The following is a 21,768-nucleotide window of genomic DNA, read 5'->3' as shown; positions in this document are numbered from 1 at the left end:
CAGTGATGGAAACAACTGGAAGAGACATTTATGACACCCTGCAGAACTTAAACCACTCTGCAGAGAGACGTGCGATTTACATGTCTTGCAGAGGAGCACCACCAAGCTGGAGTGATCTTGAAAATGTTAATTTCTTTCTGACCATTAACAACTCATTTGTTTGCTTGCAGGATGCAGTTTACCATTGAATGAGATCAATGAGAAATTGGGTAACTGCTAATACATTTGTGAAACTGTGTACGTTTACATATGCTGAGTATAAAAATGGTTACATCACCCTACCACAGAATGAAGAAGATGATAATGAGATAGACATTTGGATATAACATACTCACAAAACCCACTAATTAATGATGTCCTGGCTAAAAATGTTTTACAAGTGGCCGTAGACTGATACAGTGTTAGTGAGTTGCTATGTATATATAGGAGAAAAGATCAAACAACAGGAGGGAATGTTGAAAGATTTTATTATGTTTATGTTTAGAAGTACATTTCATTTAAGGTTTTCTAGATGTGTTTGCTCTTTTTCCTAGAGAAGTTATGTTGTGCAAGCTTTGTGTGCTTTCCAGAGCTCTCTGACTTTCACACCCACATCCTGGGAGCATGGGAGAGGTCACACCTTGTCTTATTGTTTATTGCCATTTATGCTTAGAAATGTTTACTCATATATGCTTAGAAGTATATAATCATTTGTAGATTGAAAGAATGTCTTATCCTAGGAGGTCTGTAACAACTCTGTGTAGCATGAAGAGGGGAGTGCGTTCACTCCTCCTCAGAGTGTTCTGGCATAGATCACACGTCTCCTAGGAGCGGCCATGTCTTCTCTTGCTGATATATGGTATAGCAAACATACGTATATCTGTTTGAGTCTAAGAGTTTGTTGTTTAGATGGACCGCTAGACTCCTGGCACCAGCTTTGGGGAGTCTTCACGGGATCATATCTCACTCCACACACGCACACACACACACAAGGTATACGTCATATGTTAATGAAACTATGCATATTCATGTAACCACAATAAAAGAGCAGTGTTACGGGAGGACGGACGAGAGCAACTGAGGTCAAGCGAAGGAACGGCGCCTGTCCAGTTCTCTCCCGTGCACGTTAATTTGTAAAACCTGTCTGAGTGTCACTTATTCCAATCTGAGTTGCATTACAGGAAAACTCCTTACAGACAGGGAGCCTGATGGACGGCCTCTGTCCTATTACCTCGTCCATGAGGGCAAACCAGGGCCAGGTGGCAGCAGTGGGCTTACCACTTACACCCTCTCCTGACCCTGGATACTTGCACTCCTAAAGGCAGGGGGAATAAAAACACGACAGTTAACACATGATAACACCACAACAATTCTTAGTAGGTGTCCATTTACTGACTTGTGTCCTCATGACTTATCTGCTTGAGGACAACATACTTTGTATTTTGTCTTGAGGTTAACCCACTTTTTCCTTGCCTGCGAGGGGGTGACTGTCCCCTGCAAGCCCATCTTCTCCAGTATAGTCCTGATCACACCCGAAAAATAAGAGCAGACAGAAACTTTGGCAACTATGTTGATCCCCACATCTGAACGTTTGCACAGCAGAACGCCAGAGTAATACCGTCTGGACATCACAGGTCCTGTGCAGCATGAGGGTTAATGAAACTAAACTCATATATGGGTGTGAATTGATTTGTTCCTGTACCTCCATGCCACAGTGGCAGAATTCTTCACCCCAGTGAAGGGGTGGTCGTTTTCCCCTCGTAATCGGATGAGGAGTGTTGTTTGCTCTTTGCTCCCTGCAACGTATCACAAAATGATTAATTAGCAAGATATAACGTAGCTGTATGTGAGTGGCAATGCATGACAGACTGCTGGGGCCACCATACTAGTTCACGTGCAATCTATCACGGGGATTCTATGGATTATAAGCTAAAAACAGGCATATGCCCAGGGACTACCAACAGAACCGCTATGGGGGTTTAACTTTTGTAACACCAGATTTTCAAGTACTTACATTTGAATGTCGATTCCTCTCCCACTGTCACGCCTGGTTCGCCCGCCATTGTTCCGCTCAAAAATCGTTCTACTTGTTCGGAATTTATGCGGCAGGTGGCCCGCAATGAATCCTGGGATATAGTAGGACACGGAGGATACATCGGACCATCCTTAGAATTCAGGGCAAAGTAGGACACATTTGTTGCCACATTTTGAGTGCTCTTTGAATTCGGACAGCCTTCATTGCGTCGCCGTGACGTCATTGCCTCCAGATGTGGCATTGGCGCATCCTTCCCCTGAATTCGGACACGACTAACCCGCAAATTCGCGGAGGAGTAGGACACGTTTGTCGCCACATTTTGAGTGCTCTTTGAATTCGGACAGTCCTCGTCGTGTCGCTGTGACGTCATTGCCTCCAAATATGGCATTTTAAGCATCCTTCCCCTGAATTCAGACACAGCCAACGACTGTAGAAAATATGGATGACGCGATAGCTACCCAAAAATGAAGCCAAAACATCTCTGTCGCCCCCTGGTGTCTGTGGTGTAACATCATCATAACAGCTTTGACTGGCAGCTGCAGTCACGGAGAAATGTGCGTATCTCTGTTCTGGTATAGCATATAGAGCGTAGGCTCTGAGAGGAGGGCAAGCATTTACGTTACGAAAACATGACCGACTGTTTTAACCTGACAGCCTGAGGTGTTCTTCAGTAAACTGGACTACCTGACAGAAGGACCCGAGGCCCTGCTGTACTAATAAGCTAATCCGTAACTACCGTCCTTAGCTAGGTCCTGAGACCTAGCTAGCTAAGATAAGCACTAGGCTGTCGGGGAAACTTATTTTGTAAAGTTTGTTTACCTAATTCTGATTCTGATTCCAATCCGTGCAGATGAATGAATTTACCCTGACTAAAGACATCAAGAGAAAAACCCTGGGCTGCTCAGTCACTAATTACTAGGGGTGCAACGATACACAAAATTCACGGTTCGGTTCGGTTCGATACTTTGGTGTCATGGTTCAATATTTTTTCGATACAAAAAAATGTTCATGCTTCTTTAATTTGTCATTTATTAAAATTATAAATATATATTTTAACTCAAAAGTACAGTTTTTAAATTTAATGTTGCTGAAACAACAAAATAAAAAAAATAAATCTATCTGATCGAGAAATCACTCATCTTTGGAAAAGAGAGTTTATTACAGAGAAATGGCTCTTTCCAAAATAAAAGCTATACTATACGCTTCTTCTGGGGTATATTCTCAGCAGCATATTAAACATATCAGGTCCCCATAAGGAGAATCATGTGCTAACGGCTGTCTAAATGACTCGGGTAAAGTTTGTAGCATGCGTGCTTGTTGTTTTTGTCTGCTTCCACTTGTCTTTGCACTAGGATGATGTCGGCGTAAATGTGCAGTCATATTCATCGTATTCCCACTAGTGCTGTCAGCGTTAATCTGAAATGACGTTAACACCACAACACGGCAAATCTCCGTTAACGAGCTACCGCGGATCGACCCGTGCGTGGGGCTGGACGGAGTCAACACGTTAAAGAGCAAACTGTGCTAACGCAGTAGTTCCCACCCATGTAATTGAGCATTGCGTGGCACATCCGACATACTGTTTTACTTTTGTCCATGACGCGCTTACTTTCAGGGTCATACTTCACATGAAGACCAAAATAGTTCCAAACGCCAGATCTGAATGAGGGCGGGGGAGGTTCAATTTGCCATGTTGCAATGAGCTTTGCTTCTGTCTTGCTAGCTTGCGCTGCGCTCAGTGGATCTGCGCTCGACAGTGCAGCCTAGGCGGAGTAGTCGAACGCAGATCCACTGAGCTCTCAACACAGACAGCATCGTCAGAGGAAAAGTTGATAAAATAAATTAAAAATGTTGTGTTGTTCGATACACATGCGTACCGAACCGAAAGCACTGTATCGAACGGTTCAATATCGATACGAGTATCGTTGCACCCCTACTAATTACCGTTACTGTACTTTTATTACAAGTATTATATTGTAAAAGCAACAGTCTGGTCTCTGCTTCAGCTTCTGTGCAGAGCTGATTATGAAATATCTTCAAACAACAGCAAGTTTTCAGTCTCTTGCCACATCTGTAAAGACAGCAACACCAAATTAAAAAAAGAAAGCTTGTACTTCAGCAACTCCTCATTAACCCTTTAAAGCCGGTCGGAGCGGGCACCCTCCGTTTTGCGTAACTATTTTTAAATCACTGTAGAACCGGAACCACGTAAGCTAGCGCAATAATTTTTTTTGCATATGAAACCGGAGGAGTTGTACTTACATCTTATGCCATCAACTTGTCCTAGGTCACAGTTTCCTTCCACATATAGCTTTGCAAAAATTGCATAAAAAGCGCTTGCAGGAACAAAAACATAATATTCCAGAAACACACTTTGCCGATCCAATCAGCTGTTCTTAACACTTCCCACATTGAAATAGACGGCAGCGCAAACGATCGCATGTCCGCCATTACCTGCCTGAAACCGGAAGTGACGTCATTTTCGCGGAAAATGTAGTTTTTTACTTGTAGGCCTTAAAAGCCTATAATGGTGTTTTTATAAGTCATGTTTGACTTTATGCTTTTCTGAATAGTTTCTGGGATGCTTAGAACTCAAATTGCACTGCTTAAAATAGTTTAATTTGATGCACATGCTGTTTTCTTTGCAAATTTGCATCATAGGATTGTTTATCGTTTTTTTTTGCAGTATATAAAAATTGGTGTATCTGAAAAATAAAACTATGAAGACACTCAGGATAAATTTCCTGTTGTTGTAAACTATTTTTTGCAACTTTTTTGTATTTAAAGTTTTGAGGGATAAACCTCTTAAATTTTTCCAAGTAGGTTCAAGGTTCAAGGTTCTTTATTTGTCACATGCATAGTTATACAAGTATAACACACAGTGAAATGTATCCTGACACGCTCCTCGACATGTGCAAAAAAAAAAAGGGGGGTAGAGGAATAACATTATAAATATAGATATATATATATAGTATATACATTGGGTGAATGTGCAGTAGTAGCAGCAAGCAGGTGAATTCTGTACATTAATATGAATAGACATCTGACAATTTTACAGAATGGACAATATAAACATATTTAAAGTTAAAGGAATTGAGTGTCTGGAGGAGAGTCTCAGTCAATTATAGAGAGGGCGGGTGTGTGTGTGTGTGTGTGTGTGTGTGTGTGTGTGTGTGGGGGGGGGTTGGTTTAGGGCCCGGATGGCTTGAGGATAGAAGCTCCTCTTGAGTCTCTCTGTCCTTGCCCGGATGATGCAGAACCTTCTACCAGATTGTAGAAGTTGGAACAGTTTGTTGCCAGGATGGGACGGGTCCTTCAGTATCTGCGTTGCTCTAGTCCGGCATCTCCTGGTGTAGATGTCCTGAAGTGGGGGGAGAGCAATCCTGCAGCAGCGTTCTGCTGTACAGATCACTCTCTGGAGAGCTTTTTGGTCTTTCACACAGCTGTTCCCAAACCACGATGTCATGTTCTGTGTGAGGATGCTCTCCACAGCGCCTGTATAGAAGATCCTGAGGATCTTTGGAGAGACCCTGAACTTCCTCAGTTGTCGTAGGTGATACAGGCGCTGCCTAGCCTTTTTGGTCTGGACCTGAATGTGGGCAGCCCATGTCAGGTCTGAGGAGATGTGGTGTGGTGGATTTTTGTTTGATATGTATAACTATGTAACTATATACACTATATATCTGTGTGCACTGAACATATATATTTTAACTTTCATGTAGAGTCTTAAGCACAAGACATTTTGCTTCACCGAGGTTTATTAAGTTGGTACTGTAACAGGGCAGTTAATGTAGGGGGAGAGTTCTCTTGAATAATTTACTTAATAATTAATTAATTTAACGTCTTTAATGCAGCACAACCAAAACAGTAACATTGTAATAGAGATCCTGAACACATCACGATAAAATATCATACAAAAACACACACACACACACACACACACACACACACACACACACACACACACACTCTGAACCCAAACTGAAGTGTTTTTAAGCATGTAACCTATGTATTATATGTTATAAGATTGTGCCACTTGCTGAATAAGATTTAATAATTAGGATTAATATCTGACCTTTGACCGTGTCATGACCTATTGTGATAAGCCAGAGCAGGGGTACTCAGAGTCCTGACTGGCCTTTGGCCAAGACCTTGGCCGCTATCTGACCCCAGCAGCTGTGCGGGGCGTGTGGGAAAGTTACCCAGCAGCAGGGGGCGGCGATACTGGTCCCTATATTAGGGGACCAGAGGACGCCCCCAGGGCTCTTTTCCTCCTGCTGCTGCTACCTGTCCGTCTCCGTGTTGCTCTGCTGTCTGTGCTTAAGGCTGTACACCCCGGGGTTTTGCTTTGCTTGCTTTCTGCTTTGTAATTTTCTTGCTAAATGTCTGTATGTATTTTTCCTGCTGTTCATATGATTCAGTGTATTAAACTCTGTTCCAAGAATTCTACTCTTTTACAGAGCATCTTTTTGACTGTCTTGGTTTTAATTGGATTTGGATCTCCACATCGTTTGTGGAAGAAGGTTATCAGAATGGCTTCAAAATTTGCGACCACAATTGGCGACGTACGAAGGGACAAGGAATTAAGGTGATTGCTGGGAGCCTTGGGGAATGCCAAAGCCTTGCACATCAGAGAACACCAAGCGGCCGCTACAATAAGGTAAGCAGAGTTTTTTTTTTCTGCTCAATGTTGGTGTTGTCTGAGTGCAGAAGGGGGGTTCCACCTTGGCTCCGAGTAGATTTCACCTAACCTTGAAAAGGACTTTAATCAAATGGTCGCTGTTATTCTAAGTGATAAAGTGTTACACTGTAAAAATAATGCTAGTTGCGGATGCTGAAGGAGTGGAGTTTAATACTGCATCATATGTGTGTGTGTTATTCCTGTAACTTGTGTGACCCGCGGGGGTGTGTGTGAGTGCTGTGTGTGTGTGTGCGTATTGGGGTTTTTGTGTGTGAGAGGCTGCTCTGCCCTGTGCTGGAGTATGACTCCAGGGCTGTGTTGGGGAGTTTGGGTTTATTTTTCCGCTATTCTTTAGTGCATCTGAAGAATAGGCGTAAGTTGCATGAAGTAAAAAGTTGAAGTGATGAAAAGTGATGAAAAGTGATAAAAGTGATGAAAAGTGAAATATATGTCGGCACCCCCAAGGTGGTTACCGCTGGAAACCTAGTTATCCATTTAGGTAGATAAGGTGACACAGGCTAACTAGGTTAACCATATAATTGGTTAACCTAGTTAACCCAAGTGAATTGCTAGGTAGTCAGGACTGCTCGGGCTTTGGGGGAATTTTGGAGATAAGAACTCAGCACGTAACGCGGGGGCTTGGGGCTCGCAGTGGGATTCTGAGGGCCTTCGAGTCCACCGGTCTGGACACGCTGGGTAACTGCGCGCGTCGCTGTATGAAAGGCGACACCTTCGGCCAAAGTGTAAATATGTAAATAGCTGTTACTAACCCTTAAGTATAATCGCTGCTGTAAATATTGCTAAGTAGTAGTCTAGAGTATAACCATGTATTGCTGTAAATATTGCTTAAAATAACTCTTGCCGTAAATAAGAGTTAGAGGAATACGCGTAAGGGGTGGGTTTGGATAAATAAATACGGAAAAGGGAAGTTAGTAGGTAGATGAGTAAAAAGTTGTAGAGGGACTGATTTGAGAGACTTAAAAAAACTGAGCTCTCTGTGCTGCAGAGCGCTGTGTCTGCAGGCAGTTTGTGAATCATCCCTACGGTATGTGGAGGAGTGAGAGGAGCATCAGAGCAGTTAAAAGAGATAAGTCTGCAAAAATTAAGAGTTGTTGAATATAAAGAGGAAAATAGACACTGCTGCTGAAATATAATGTTGTTGTTTAAGGAATTTAAACAGAAAGATCTGTAGAAATAATATTTGTCAAGCAGCAATAAGGTGGAAAATTTGTGGGTAAAATTGAGTAAAAGAAGATATTAATTACCAAAATAGGGATAATGAGTAAATAGGGATTGCAGGCATTTTTTGGGGGAATTATTAGCTTAATAAAAGTATGACCAAAAGTTAAATAAATTGGAAATAGAGCTGCTTGACTAAAGTAAAAAGAAGGATAACCTAACCTAAAGCTAAATTGTAACATATCCAAACTAATAATAGTAAGAATGAGAACTATAAACTAATTCTAATAATAAAACATAGCTGGGATAAAACTCAGGCCTAAAATAATTAGAGGGAAAGTAAATAAATCACACAAACAAATAATAAATGAAATAGGGAGATTTGTGTTGTGTTTGGAGAAATATAGACGGTAGTGGTGATGATCTAAGAACAGCTGAACATCTTAGTAAGGAATGAGAGATAGAGACCAAATAAAAAGAACATGTTTGGGCTACAACGGAGATAAGAGAGTCAAAACAGCATCCATAAATCGATCTCAGTAAAATGTAGGAGTTCAGAATAAACAGGCTGACATGTGGGGTGAAGTGGTCATGAGGACGAATAATGAACAAATTAACAAAAAGAGACACCTGCTAGAGATCTGTTTAAAATGCTGCCATCACAAATAAGTAGCTGGGAAGAGAAAAAAAGGTAGACAGGGTTTAAATGCAACTAACTGATATATTAAACCCAGAGCATAAGAGCTAAAATCACTGGATGCAAAATAGTGAAGTGAAATAGAAGAGTTTTGTTGGAAATGGTGGTTTAATAAGTCAGAGATTGTGACTTAACAATTTCAAGTAAAGTTTAGTGCCTGTTGAGTGTGGCAGAGGGAGACAGTAGCAGAGGAAAAAGGAAAAGTGTTGTACTGAGAGAGCTCACATCAGCTGAGCCGCTGCTGCAGGAGGCGGCCCGTAAACAGCGTCACAGGGTGTAGCTGGCTCAAGTTGCTCTGACTGTGGAGTGTGTGGGGTGGGCCCCGACATCCTGCCAAGAGTGTCCTTGACCAGTGCACAGTGCACAGGCTAAGCCAAATGCAAGTGTGTGAGAAGAAGAGTAAAAGACTGACCTGCATGTCTCAAAGAGGTTATTGTTATGGTGAGCTTGTGCAAGCTCAGAGGAGTCACCTGAGACAGGAAGCAAAATTGTTTGCTTAAAAAAAAGAAAAAGAGAAAAAAAAAAGAAAAAGATGTAACTTGTTTGTAAAGTTTGCGGCCCACATCAGTTAAGATGCTTAAACAAGTGATCAAATGCTGAGTACTATGAACAAAAAACAACAAAAATGTAAAAAAGAATAGTGCCCATTAGAGTGAGGAACAGGAAGAAAGAAGCTCTAAATTTGAGAATAAAATATTAGAAGAAACACCTGGGAGGAAAATGATAAGGCCAGTAAACTGGTTCTCATGTAAATTAAAATAAATATAACAAACTATTAAAATAAGAAAAGGGAAGTAAGACAGAACTGAATGACAGAGGGGCATAAGACATAACAGTAGAGAAGCAGTGGAAAGAATTGAGAATAATAATAATTCAGCGAGTAAACAAAAAGTTTAAATATAACAGTAACTGATTAGAGTGTAATGTTAACAATAATAAAACAATAATTAGAAAGATGTAATAAATAATGCCATTAAGTGTAATAGTAAAATAAGAGGAAGAGTAGGTACGAATGAAAAGTGATTACACTCAAGCACTTTAGAAAAAAAGAATAAAAATTTAAAGAAAAAGAATATTTGGCTGGGAAAAGAAACAACAGAAATAAAGTTGTGGGGTGCATGGCTGGTTAACCTGCAGCTGTGGATCATTAGAACTGCTGATCAATAAAATAAAAGCATGATTAGATATTGTATGGGGGAAGGGATTATTAAAGGGATCTTTGGTATCTAAAACACTCGCCTTGATGCTGGTCAGACTGTGTGTAATTCTTCTTCTATAGCTATAAGAGAAATAACATTTAGACGAGCTTCAGAGGTGAGTGACATAAGAGGGCCTTAACCCTTTAGGGCCTCGAGTGTCAGGCTTGAATCAGGAAGCATTTAAGTTTTAAGAGTCCCAAAACATCAGAGTGCTTTTTACCATCCAAGAAAGTAAATAAATAAATAAATGAATTGCACTTTATACATTTAAGGAATAACTTGCAAAATGCTGTCTTTAGCAAATGCAATATGGTAATTCTTACATATGCAAAATTACTATTGCTTTTAATTTGTCAAGTTTAATAGGTGTTGTGACAAAATTTGGGGGTAATTGTTTCAGGAATCAGGGTTTTGAATAGTGACAGGGTTAATCCCACAGCTGCATCTTGTCACTTACAGGAAAGTTGGGCAGAAAAACATAAAACTGTTGTATATGATAATAAAGCCCCTATGATCTTGTTTTAGTTTTACAAGAAAAATAAAAGCAAATATAGATAAATCTCTGCTAAATCTAAGCTCCCTGAATAAGCAGTGTGCATCGTGCGGGGGGGAAATACACAGGAGCAGGGTTTGGAGGGGATGACATAGCCTTTGTTCCAGCAAAAGCTGGTGATTAGAAATAAAACACATTAACCTAAAATGCAATAAGGAGAAATCAAAAGTTGAGCCTTTGTACTAAAAAAAACTAAACAAAAAAACAAAAACCATGACAAAAGTGATTATGGCTTAGAAGAGGAGAAGTAAACACGAGAAAGTTTGAGATGTAGGAAGTCAGATTAAGGAACCGAAGAGTGAAGAGTGATTAGACAGGTGGGACAAAGAAAGTTGTGAGTCAGAGGAAAGGAAGCTAAATAGGAGAATTCAAAGACCAGGAGTAAGATAATGGAGAGTAACATGAGGTCGAGCTCACAGGCAAAAGAAAAAAAAAAGGTGGAGCAAATGAAAACAGTTACTAACTGATGTATGCACATACTTCAAACAACGACTCTCCTGCTATGGGAAAAAGAAATACCTCCTTACAGATGAAGGAGCTCACCAACTGAGGGGGAGAAACACAGAGCACCAGTGAAAGACAGCAGGCCATGAGCCTGTGGAGAAGAGCAACACTGGCACTGCGAAGGCCTACGTCACTGATGAGGCCTGCACAAAGGTGGAGAGGAGGAGTCAGCTGTATGACGACATCCAATGGTTGGCACGTGTGAAAGCCCAGGAACTCCAGAGAGGAGCGTCCAAGTGAAGATCCACAATTCATGAAACTGAGTCTCCTCGAGTCCAATGAAAGACTGTATCTGCAGAGGGCTGGAAAAGTGTATTAAAACACACTTTTAGTCAGCTGACATACTCATCAATCTGCTGAGTGGCCTCTAAGAACCAACATTGTCTGCATCTGGGATGTTCTCTGTGTGGATGTTCCTGGAGAACGCCAAGAGGATTGTGGGCAGCACCGTAACAACAAGGAATTTACTGCCAAGAGAAATCCTCAGTACATGGACTGTGACTGATACCAGAGTACTAACTATGCATGATATCTGCAGTGAACAACATGAAGCAGCTGCATCAGTAATGCTCCCAACAAACTAATAAGTTTAAAGCCCTGGGCTCCACCCCTTGTGTTACTCTCCCAGTAGAAAAAGAACACATATAATAAGAACTAGGCCACATGAAAGCATTAGATGGGAGATTATTAGAAATATATTCATTACTAACACTCTTACATTAGAATATTATTTAAGATTAGGAAATTTGAATACATAAAGGGCGCAGACATGACTCCCATTGACACTAGAACAGACACAGGGCATTAGAACCCCAGTAGGGCAGGGGACAGATAAGTAAACTTAGAGAAGTTATTAATCACCTTATGAGCATTGCATTATTGAAGGGATGAGACCTATACATGGGGATTTACTAAAAGTTGGGGTAATGATGAAACTCAGGATCCCTGGTAACATGAAATGAGAAATTTAAACATCTGCTGTTTCTGACCCTGGTACACTGCTCTTGGGTATCCCCCTGACATGTATGTAACTGTGTGGGTGCAAATATGTGTGAATCTGTGTGCAGATATGACAAATAATCTGTCTTTTATCTTTTTCAGTGCAGCTACATATAGACCAGTGGCAGCTACCTCTGTTCCTGTGTTGAAGCTAATAGTAAGATGCTAGCTCTAAATGTGCAGCACTAAACCATCCATAGTGCGATAATTCAGTGTGTGTGCAATTTGTAGTTACTTTCAAATGGAAGAAAGATAAAAATGAATGCAGTGTGGAGGAGAAAGCAGTGAAGGATTCTGTCATAATCTTAACTGCATTGGGAAAAGGGGGGAACATATAGCTTAGCAGAGCTAAATTGTTAACTCTCCCAAAGAATGAACCAAACAAAAAAAAAAGAGAAAATCTAAATTATCAGATATTTTGGAGGGAAAGAGGCTAAAGCCTGATCCCCTATAAAAATGAGCAAACCTCAAATTAGAAAAATGTGGCATAAATTATCTTTCCTGTGTGTGGCAGGGTCCAGTTGTCTGTGGATTGACATATTTAAATTACTCAAATGCTTACTCTAGCAAAAACTGCAGAGCTAAATGACTCTATTCTAGTTCTATTCTAGTTCCAGTGTGAAGAGGTAGAGTTTGAAGCACTGAGGAGGGACATGCAGTCTGACCGGGCACTTAGCAACCAAAAGGAAAGAGAAGAACATTTCATTGGTATGTATGGAACGCCAGGACTGCCATAATGAATTACTTAAATACACCATTAAATAATTAATTAAATGTGGCAATAATTAATTAAAATTGGAATTAATTAATTAAATACATAGTTATGACACATGTAATTAATTAATTATTGACACATTTAATTAATTATTTATGTATTTCACATTTTAATTAATTATTGACACATTTAATTAATTAATTATTGACACATTTAATTAATTATTTGTGTATTTCACATTTTAATTAATTATTGACACATTTAATTAATTATTTCATGATATATTTATTTATTTCATTTTGGCAGTCCTGGCGCCTGGCTCTCATCATGAATTAATTTTATCTGTCAGACTCACCCATCAAACTCACGGGGCGGGGTTAACGCTGCCCATGCAGCTTCTCTAACATTTGATTGGTTGCCGTGCAATGTAAGTCAAAACAGGTCGATCCTAGATAATCGATTGCTTCTGTAGACTTGAGGCAGCCAGGTATCCCAGAATGCGTTTCAAATCACAGGCAGCAATGGTGGTGGTGTAGTTTTAAAATACCCCGTTTTTCTGTCACCAACTACACTTTTAACAGTGTTTTAGCCGCGAATGTCGCGCCGTAATCTTCACATGTCTGGTCAGGTTGTCAACATAGAACATGTTTGCAAAAGTGCTCAGATGTTTTCAGAGATTTCAGTAGCTCTGCTAACAGTCAGCATGCAGAGTGCACCGAGGGGTTATGTCAACCGGTTTGTTTACATATTCCACTCTCCGCGTTCCACATGTTGCATTCGCAGATTCTCATTTTCACCGAACGATCGTCTCTTTCCGCCTGGTCTTGTGTCTCTGTGCTTCTGTAACATAAAGAACGAGCTGACATGTTTCTCACGACACCAGCGATCAGCTCAGCAGGCCCTCAGTTTACCTGCATGCATCCTCCTCCTCACCTGTCAGCTGTTTAACACCTGCTGCTAATTCAAGAAACACGCCCACGTTACCTGGTGATAGTCACAGTTTAACTGGGCAGTCGGTGCTCGATATAACGCAATGTCAGCGCATTTTTCTGCACAACATAAGTAAATATAGTATTTTTCCCGAGCGCAGAGCTGCTGGAGCTTGTTTCCTTACAGAGCACTTTGTAGGCGAAGCCACTTTATCGGCAGCTGATGTCCAATCACCGCACACAGCTTTGAAACCTCACCTGAGTTTTAGCTCTCAGTGGTTAAACGCTGGACTTAATTCACTCAGGTTTTGTCTGTCGGGTCACGTTTACTTCGCTGTTTTATTTACAACTGAGCAAATCGGTTTGGCTGAGGTTAAAGTTACGTTTCATAACTGCAGAGTTTTACTGACGTTTAATGGTTCACTGGCACATGTGTTAGACTGAACTATTCGCTTTTCTTTATCTGGTGTGTTTCGGATTTAACAGTGAATTTTGAGATTAAACTGACTTTTAAAATGTTTTTATACAAAGAGGAAAGAGAAGGTGCATTTCCACCGAGAGGAGCAGAGTTTACAACAGCGTGTTCATCATGAAGACTGCAACCTGGACAGAAATATTATATCATCTGTTTTAATAGTTATTTAACTGTATTCTAAGCACCAGCTATGTTAGAATTTTTAGAGTTTACTTAACTAAAAATAAATGAGCTTAACATATAATTTGTGTGATTTCTCTCTCTCTCTCTCTCTCCCTCTCTCTCTTTTCTTTTTCGGTCATGTTATGTTTAACTGTAAAAGGTTTGTTACAAACTATGAAACACATCGTGCAGACTTCTGGATGTTAGAAGAAAACTAATACTGCTCATGAATGAGACTAAAGGCAGGAAGGTGTCCTTTAAAACTAAACATGTTAGTAGGACCTCCCTATTTATATCGTAGTTTATGATATAGCACGTGTATTTCAGTAATAGCCTACTGATTTCAGCAGCTCACCTGGGCGTTATCTGTGATACTCCTTAACTATAATTTATCCAAGTTAACGTCAGTTAACCATTCAGACAGTTCTTTTGCAATGAAAACATAAACACCCATGCTGCGTAATGTTTACATTATAGCTGCTTATGCAGTAACCATGGTAACCACGGACTCTGAGCGGCTGGATCGACGGAGGTCAGACAACAATTTTACATGTATGATCTTAAAACAGGACACAGCCACTATCCGTCCTGGCCTCATATCAAATGTAAACGCAGACTGAGTCTATGTTTGACGTTTGCTTTATATCTAATCTTCCTCTCAAACATTTAAACAGCAGCGAGTCTGCAGCTGAGGGAATACAAACTCAAACTGTCGGAACAGGTTCGATCGTGGATTCATTTGGTGATTTATTAAATGTATAACTGTTATTCTAATCTGCTGCTGAGTCTTTTACACTGATGAAAATGCAGATAACACAGATCACGAACACCTGTTCAACCAATCACTTTCATTCCACTTTGATCTGCGACAAACTGACGGTTCATCTCTGTTACAGTGTTTCGTTAGACTGCTATATTTTTGTGTTCTTTATGCTGTAGATTTTCACGTCTCTGGAATAGTTGGCAGTATTAAGGATGCTTTTCTGTAAAATCATATTGATATGACCCGTGACATATTCGTAGATGACAGTTTGATAGTCAGCTGTGAAACTCTGTGTTAACTCATAGAGCTGAAGATATCGTGGAGATGCTGATCTTGCTCCGTGGTGTACAGGTCCGTTTACCCTCATGATTAATATTCACAATAAAAATATTAGCCCAACATCATGAAGTCTGTATGTGTTTCATAGTGTCGAACCACCTTTGTACAGTTAAAGCCAGCAGCTACTACATGACGGAAACACCAACGTTTTCTCTTTTATGCGTTTATACGCAGGTCACGCTGATTACTTAACAGAAACCCAAAGATCAGCTGTTAATCGAATTTATTTGCTCTCTCTCCTCCTTAAACATGTTTTTAATGTTAGTTATAATTCAGAATTGGCGACTGAAACACGTAGGACACATACGAACATCAGGAAATAACACCCCGATAATTATAACCTCAGTAAAATAAGTCAGTGTCAGCGGGGGCTATTACAGCTGTGTACCGGGGCCTGCGCTTTGTCGGCGGTAATAACAGCTCGATTGCTTGCGAGGCGAGCGGGTCTATCCCACGCTTTGCCGTGAGACTGGGCAGACATCTCCGAAATCATCGAAGCACTTTTGCAAAGAGGCTGTATCTTGACAAACCGACCAGACATATGAAGATTAAACCACTACATTCTCGGCTAAAAATATTAAAACTGTTTTGGTGACACACAAACAGGGTTTTCAAAGTTCAGTTCTGCCGGTTGTTGTGGGCTAAAAACAATGGCCACCAGGCCAAAGCAATGGTTTTGAGTCGATCAGCGTTAACCCCGCCCCCTGAGTTTGATGGGTGAGGCTGACAGATAAAATTATTTCATGGTGAGAGCCAGGCGCCAGGACTGCCAAAATGAAATAAATAAATATATCATGAAATAATTAATTAAATGTGTCAATAATTAATTAAAATGTGAAATACACAAATAATTAATTAAATGTGTCAATAATTAATTAATTAAATGTGTCAATAATTAATTAAAATGTGAAATACATAAATAATTAATTAAATGTGTCAATAATTAATTAATTACATGTGTCATAACTATGTATTTAATTAATTAATTCCCATTTTAATTAATTATTGCCACATTTAATTAATTATTTAATGGTGTATTTAAGTAATTCATTATGGCAGTCCTGGCGTTCCATAGGTATGGGGCAAACTGAGAAGATTAAGGTAAGGCAGAGTTGAGTCAGAATGATTAAACCTCAATAGGTAAGCAACTATTGACCTAGTACAATCCAAATTTACAAAAGTTGAAGTAGACCTTTTACCCTGCAATTAGCACTGTTTGTTTTTCAGGAGGTCTCAGTGTTCATCATGGCCATCCAGGTGTATTGTAAATATAATGCCAATTACATGTATTATTTACGGTCCAAAATTTACTATCACTCAAGTTAAGGAAAATGGGGTGTGAAGTAATTGTCTGCCTCAGAGTCCACCACCAAAATGTGTAACAAGGTCCAATTAGGGAATTTCTTATGATTACTGTCTATGAACACCCCATGCATGAAAATTTGTATGAATAGTCTAATACACCTGTTTTAGCTTTTCAATGGCTATTTTTCTATAAGAACAAAGGCTGTCATGCTGTATATTATTCAACTCAAGGTTGAACAGGCATGAAATTATGTTGCCAGTCATCTAAAGGCACATTATTATCTAAGGATAAACTGCAAAAATAAAACATTACAAAACAATTATTTATCTGACCCCCTTTTAGCAAGAAATTTGGAGAAGAGGAACTCCCTTTTTAACAGGAATAAATGCCCAGTAGAACTGGGCACAGGGGGGAGTGGTCATCTGCTGCGACCAGCTGAGTGAGGAGAAAGAGACAGGACTAAAAACATGCTGTGTAGGAGACCCAGAGATTGATAATAACTAATAATAACTCAAAAGAGAGACCTAAAAAACTGGAGGCCTGGCTTCCCATTCTACTTTTAAATATTCTAGTAAGCTTAAAGTTTGAGAGTCAAGTGGGGAGATACAGTACTATAGGAGCAGGATGGTAATTAAAAAACAGATTTAACAAGGAGCCTATGAAGAGAAGTCAATAAAAGAAATATACTCTGTCATTCTAGTCCCTTTCAGTATTCATGTGCAACATTTTGATGTAGTTGAATGCTTTTTAAGGAGTTTTTACCACAACCTGATAATAACAACAGCTCAGCCTAGAAGTAATAAATGCATGAATTTGTCTTTCAGCATCACTCTGGGACAGGACTTTAGAGATATTGCAGAAATTGAAGAAAGCAGTCCTTAATATTCACATATTAGTGCATATTGGGATTTAAAAAATTACTCCAAGAAACCTCACAGTGTTAATGGAGACCAAGGTAATGCCATTCAGGGCATTCCTTTAGGTTGACTGACAGGTGTGTGTTGCCTGGCTTCATGGATGAATGAGAGAGAGGGTGTCATCAGCACGGCAGAGGTATGTTGTGTCTTTTGTGGTGTTACCTGAAGGAGGCACATGTTATGTAAACAGAAATAGATCTTGGGGTGGAACCTTGTGAAGCTCAATGGTTAGTCTTGTGTATGTGGGAGGATTCTTAGAATAACATGGTCACAAGTGTCGGACATAGAGATCAATCCACTGTCAGAGGCCTTAAGAAGATCATTTTTAACTTTCATCAAAGCTGTTTCTATACTGTGAGGTGCTCTGAAACCTGACTGAAACTCTTTAAATAAGGCATTCCTCTGTGGCTATTTTACAGCATCTCTTGTGGGGATTTTTGACATAAAGGAAAGTTGGAGGCCTATAATTGGCTAGGACAGTTAGGTCAAGTGATGGTTTAACTACTGCCAACATGAAGAACTGTGTGGTCAATGTTGCATTGTCTAACTTAGCTTTGAAAATTCCAATTCTGTGGCTATAGAGGTGTGGGAAGTTTGATCAGCCATATAGCCAGCAACACTAAGTAGAGGGCTAACAGTGTTAATGATGAAATGTGAACTGGCCGGTGACAGAGTTAATGTTTATCCAAATTCAGCATATAAATTTGACATGTGCTCAATAGTGTTTAAGAACAAAGGAGATCTTAGAGAAGCCAACAGAGCCCCAATACTGTATGAAGAAGCAGTAACTCAGCTCCTAGTCGCCCTAAAGCTCCCTGGTGCTTTGGCTGTGATTAGATGTCTTGATCACCAGAAAACAGACACATTAACACCTAAATGAAACAACATGTTAGAGCTTTACTATGCACTTCCTAAATTGATAGCTAGGTAAAGATAAGTAAAGCTTTCTCTTTATAACAGCATTTGAGACAAACATTTCAAAGTGCTTCACAAAATAAAGCAATGAATTGGAATTTGTTAAGGAAGAGGTCAACTGGGTACAAATATTAACTTTAGTACTAAGGTGCATGCAGTTGTGAACTAACAAGACTAAAACAACTAACATTGCATGGCATACTCACAAAGGTCCATAGATAAGTCCTCATAAAGGGCCTGTATTGGTAACTGTGAACACAACTAATGCAGTCTGCAAAGCTATCTTTCTGCAGGAGATGGCTTCTGGATGGCAGATGGAGATGCAGAGGTCCTGGAGCAGGTGCTGGCAATCTGATGACGAGTGCGAGGGAACAACGGGGTGAAACAGGCTGCTCCAGACAGCTGAGCCATGACCCATCCAGTAGCTGCTGAACCTGCTGCAGAGCCTACAGCCCAGGTGGAGCTGTACCGTGCCCAAACCAGCTTCCGAATGATGGATGTGCAAGATCAACTACTACCCAGCGCCGACCCTGACTTTAGTCAAGAGTAGGACCAAGTCGTCTCGAGTATTCTTAGAAGCTATGCAAGATCCAGCAGTCAAGAAGTACCATAAGAGACTTTTCTCGGACTCATAAATTAGTTGAAATATGGACTGAAAAAGGGACACAAGTTGAGTAAAGGTTGAAGCTGACTGCAGAGAAATGTCAACCTTGAAGCTAACAAAGGACATTTCAAAGCCCACACTGAGAAGTCTGTTCAGAAGAAGAAGTTGCACCTGACCAAGATGAGATCCAAGATTGGAAATTAGTTGTTTAATCGTGTTATTATTTTAATGTCACTAATGGTGTTGTGTAGTCCATGTATGTATTATGTGTCTCTGCTGATGTGTTTTGTGCCTTACTTTCATTTTCCTGTAATTAGGCTGATTTTTAAGTTTCTTGAGTATTCTGTTTAGGATACTGTGGAGTATGATTTGCAAATGAAGATGAATCAATTTGTCTTAAATTAATTGACTAAGAGAAATGGAATCTTGGGAGAATGTTATGTTGATGACTATGAGGTTTTTGGTAGAAGGAAGGGCTTATTCATTTGAGCAATAACGGTGTGGGATCTTTATACAAATTCTTATGTTCTATTTAGAGCTTGCTTTAAAATATGTTAGCAAAAAAACAGCGCACGCATTAGTTTTCACAATTTTTGTTCTTCTTTAGTTATGGGGTCTTTTTAGGTGGTACCTCTAGGTACCACAGGGGGGAATGTGGTGGATTTTTGTTTGATATGTATAACTATGTAACTATATACACTATATATCTGTGTGCACTGAACATATATATTTTAACTTTCATGTAGAGTCTTAAGCACAAGACATTTTGCTTCACCGAGGTTTATTAAGTTGGTACTGTAACAGGGCAGTTAATGTAGGGGGAGAGTTCTCTTGAATAATTTACTTAATAATTAATTAATTTAACGTCTTTAATGCAGCACAACCAAAACAGTAACATTGTAATAGAGATCCTGAACACATCACGATAAAATATCATACAAAATACACACACACACACACACACACACACACACACACACACACTCTGAACCCAAACTGAAGTGTTTTTAAGCATGTAACCTATGTATTATATGTTATAAGATTGTGCCACTTGCTGAATAAGATTTAATAATTAGGATTAATATCTGACCTTTGACCGTGTCATGACCTATTGTGATAAGCCAGAGCAGGGGTACTCAGAGTCCTGACTGGCCTTTGGCCAAGACCTTGGCCGCTATCTGACCCCAGCAGCTGTGCGGGCGTGTGGGAAAGTTACCCAGCAGCAGGGGCGGCGATACTGGTCCCTATATTAGGGGACCAGAGGACGCCCCAGGGCTCTTTTCCTCCTGCTGCTGCTACCTGTCCGTCTCCGTGTTGCTCTGCTGTCTGTGCTTAAGGCTGTACACCCCGGGGTTTTGCTTTGCTTGCTTTCTGCTTTGTAATTTTCTTGCTAAATGTCTGTATGTATTTTTCCTGCTGTTCATATGATTCAGTGTATTAAACTCTGTTCCAAGAATTCTACTCTTTTACAGAGCATCTTTTTGACTGTCTTGGTTTTAATTGGATTTGGATCTCCACATCGTTTGTGGAAGAAGGTTATCAGAATGGCTTCAAAATTTGCGACCACAGTGGACACCAAGATACTTAAAGGACTGCACCCTCTCCACTGGAGCTCCATTAATGATAATGGGCTTGTAGTCTCTGTGCTGACTCCTTCTGAAGTCCACCACCAGCTCCTTGGTCTTGCCGACGTTCAGCTGGAGGTGGTTGTCCTGGCACCATGATGCCAGATTCTTCACTTCGTCGATGTAGGCCGCCTCATCGTTGTTGGAGATGGCACCCAACACCACTGTATCGTCAGCAAACTTCACAGTGGTGTTGGAGCCGTGGGTGGCCACACAGTCTGAAGTGTAGAGGGAGTAGAGCAGTGGCGAGAGGACACACCCCTGTGGTGCTCCTGTGTTGATGGTGATGCTGTCGGAGACACACCTACCCACCCTCACCACCTGAGTTCTGCAAGTGAGGAAGTCCAACATCCACGCACACAGACGGCTGTTGAGTCCCAGATCCCTCAGCTTTGTGAACAGTCTGCTGGGCACTATTGTGTTAAATGCTGAACTGTAATCAACAAACAGCATTCTCACATAGTTACCCTGTTTCTTGTCCACGTGGCTGAGGGTGGTGTGCAGGACGTGGGCGATGGCGTCCTCAGTGGATCTGTTGGGTCGGTAGGCGAACTGGAGCGGATCTGTGGTGTCTGGGATGGAGGAGGAGATGATGTTCTTCAGCAGCCTCTCAAACACCTTCATTACTACCGAGGTCAGCGCAACTGGCCGGTAATCGTTCAGGGATGAGGGTTTGCTGTTCTTGGGCACCGGGATGATGGTGGATCTTTTGAAGCATGTGGGGACCACAGACTTCGCCAGGGACTCGTTGAAGATGTAAGTGAACACACCTGCTAGCTGGTCAGCACAGCAGCGCAGCAGACGGCCGGTGATGCCGTCATGCCCCGCCGCTTTCCTTGTGTTCACTCTCCTCAATGCCGCTCGGACGTCATGCTCCGCGAAGCTGGTCACCGGTCTCTCGCTGATGACGTCACTGTCCTCGGTAGTCAGGCGGTAGATGGCATTAGCCGCCTGGCTAACCTCGAAACGGGCGTAGAACTGGTTCAGCTCATTGGTGAATGCAGAGTCGGCGTTGATCGGCGCAGTGTCCCTGGGTTTGTAGTCCGTAATGGTGCGTAGTCCATGCCACATACTCCGTGTGTCGCCCTGGTGGAAGCGGGACTCCACATGCTCCCGGTACCGGCGTTTGGCATCTCTCACCGCGCGTAGAAATATATGTTAAAAAAACAAGAAACGATTATCAATTTTTTGT

General features: G+C 40.9%; 1 long non-coding RNA gene across 1 annotated transcript; it reads left to right on the top strand.

Moving 5' to 3' along the window:
• Nucleotides 1–7,070: 7,070 nt before the first annotated feature.
• Nucleotides 7,071–19,810, top strand: LOC120439348. The gene is made up of 2 exons (XR_005612580.1): nucleotides 7,071–12,534; nucleotides 16,285–19,810. It is a non-coding gene; the product is annotated as an uncharacterized LOC120439348 (long non-coding RNA).
• Nucleotides 19,811–21,768: the final 1,958 nt, after the last annotated feature.

This window comes from Oreochromis aureus, linkage group 3 (genome assembly GCF_013358895.1).
Source record: "Oreochromis aureus strain Israel breed Guangdong linkage group 3, ZZ_aureus, whole genome shotgun sequence".
NCBI classification, from domain to species: Eukaryota; Metazoa; Chordata; class Actinopteri; order Cichliformes; family Cichlidae; genus Oreochromis; species Oreochromis aureus.
The sequence above is the reverse complement of the archived record's forward strand: the minus strand, read 5'-3'. Positions and strand labels throughout refer to the sequence as shown.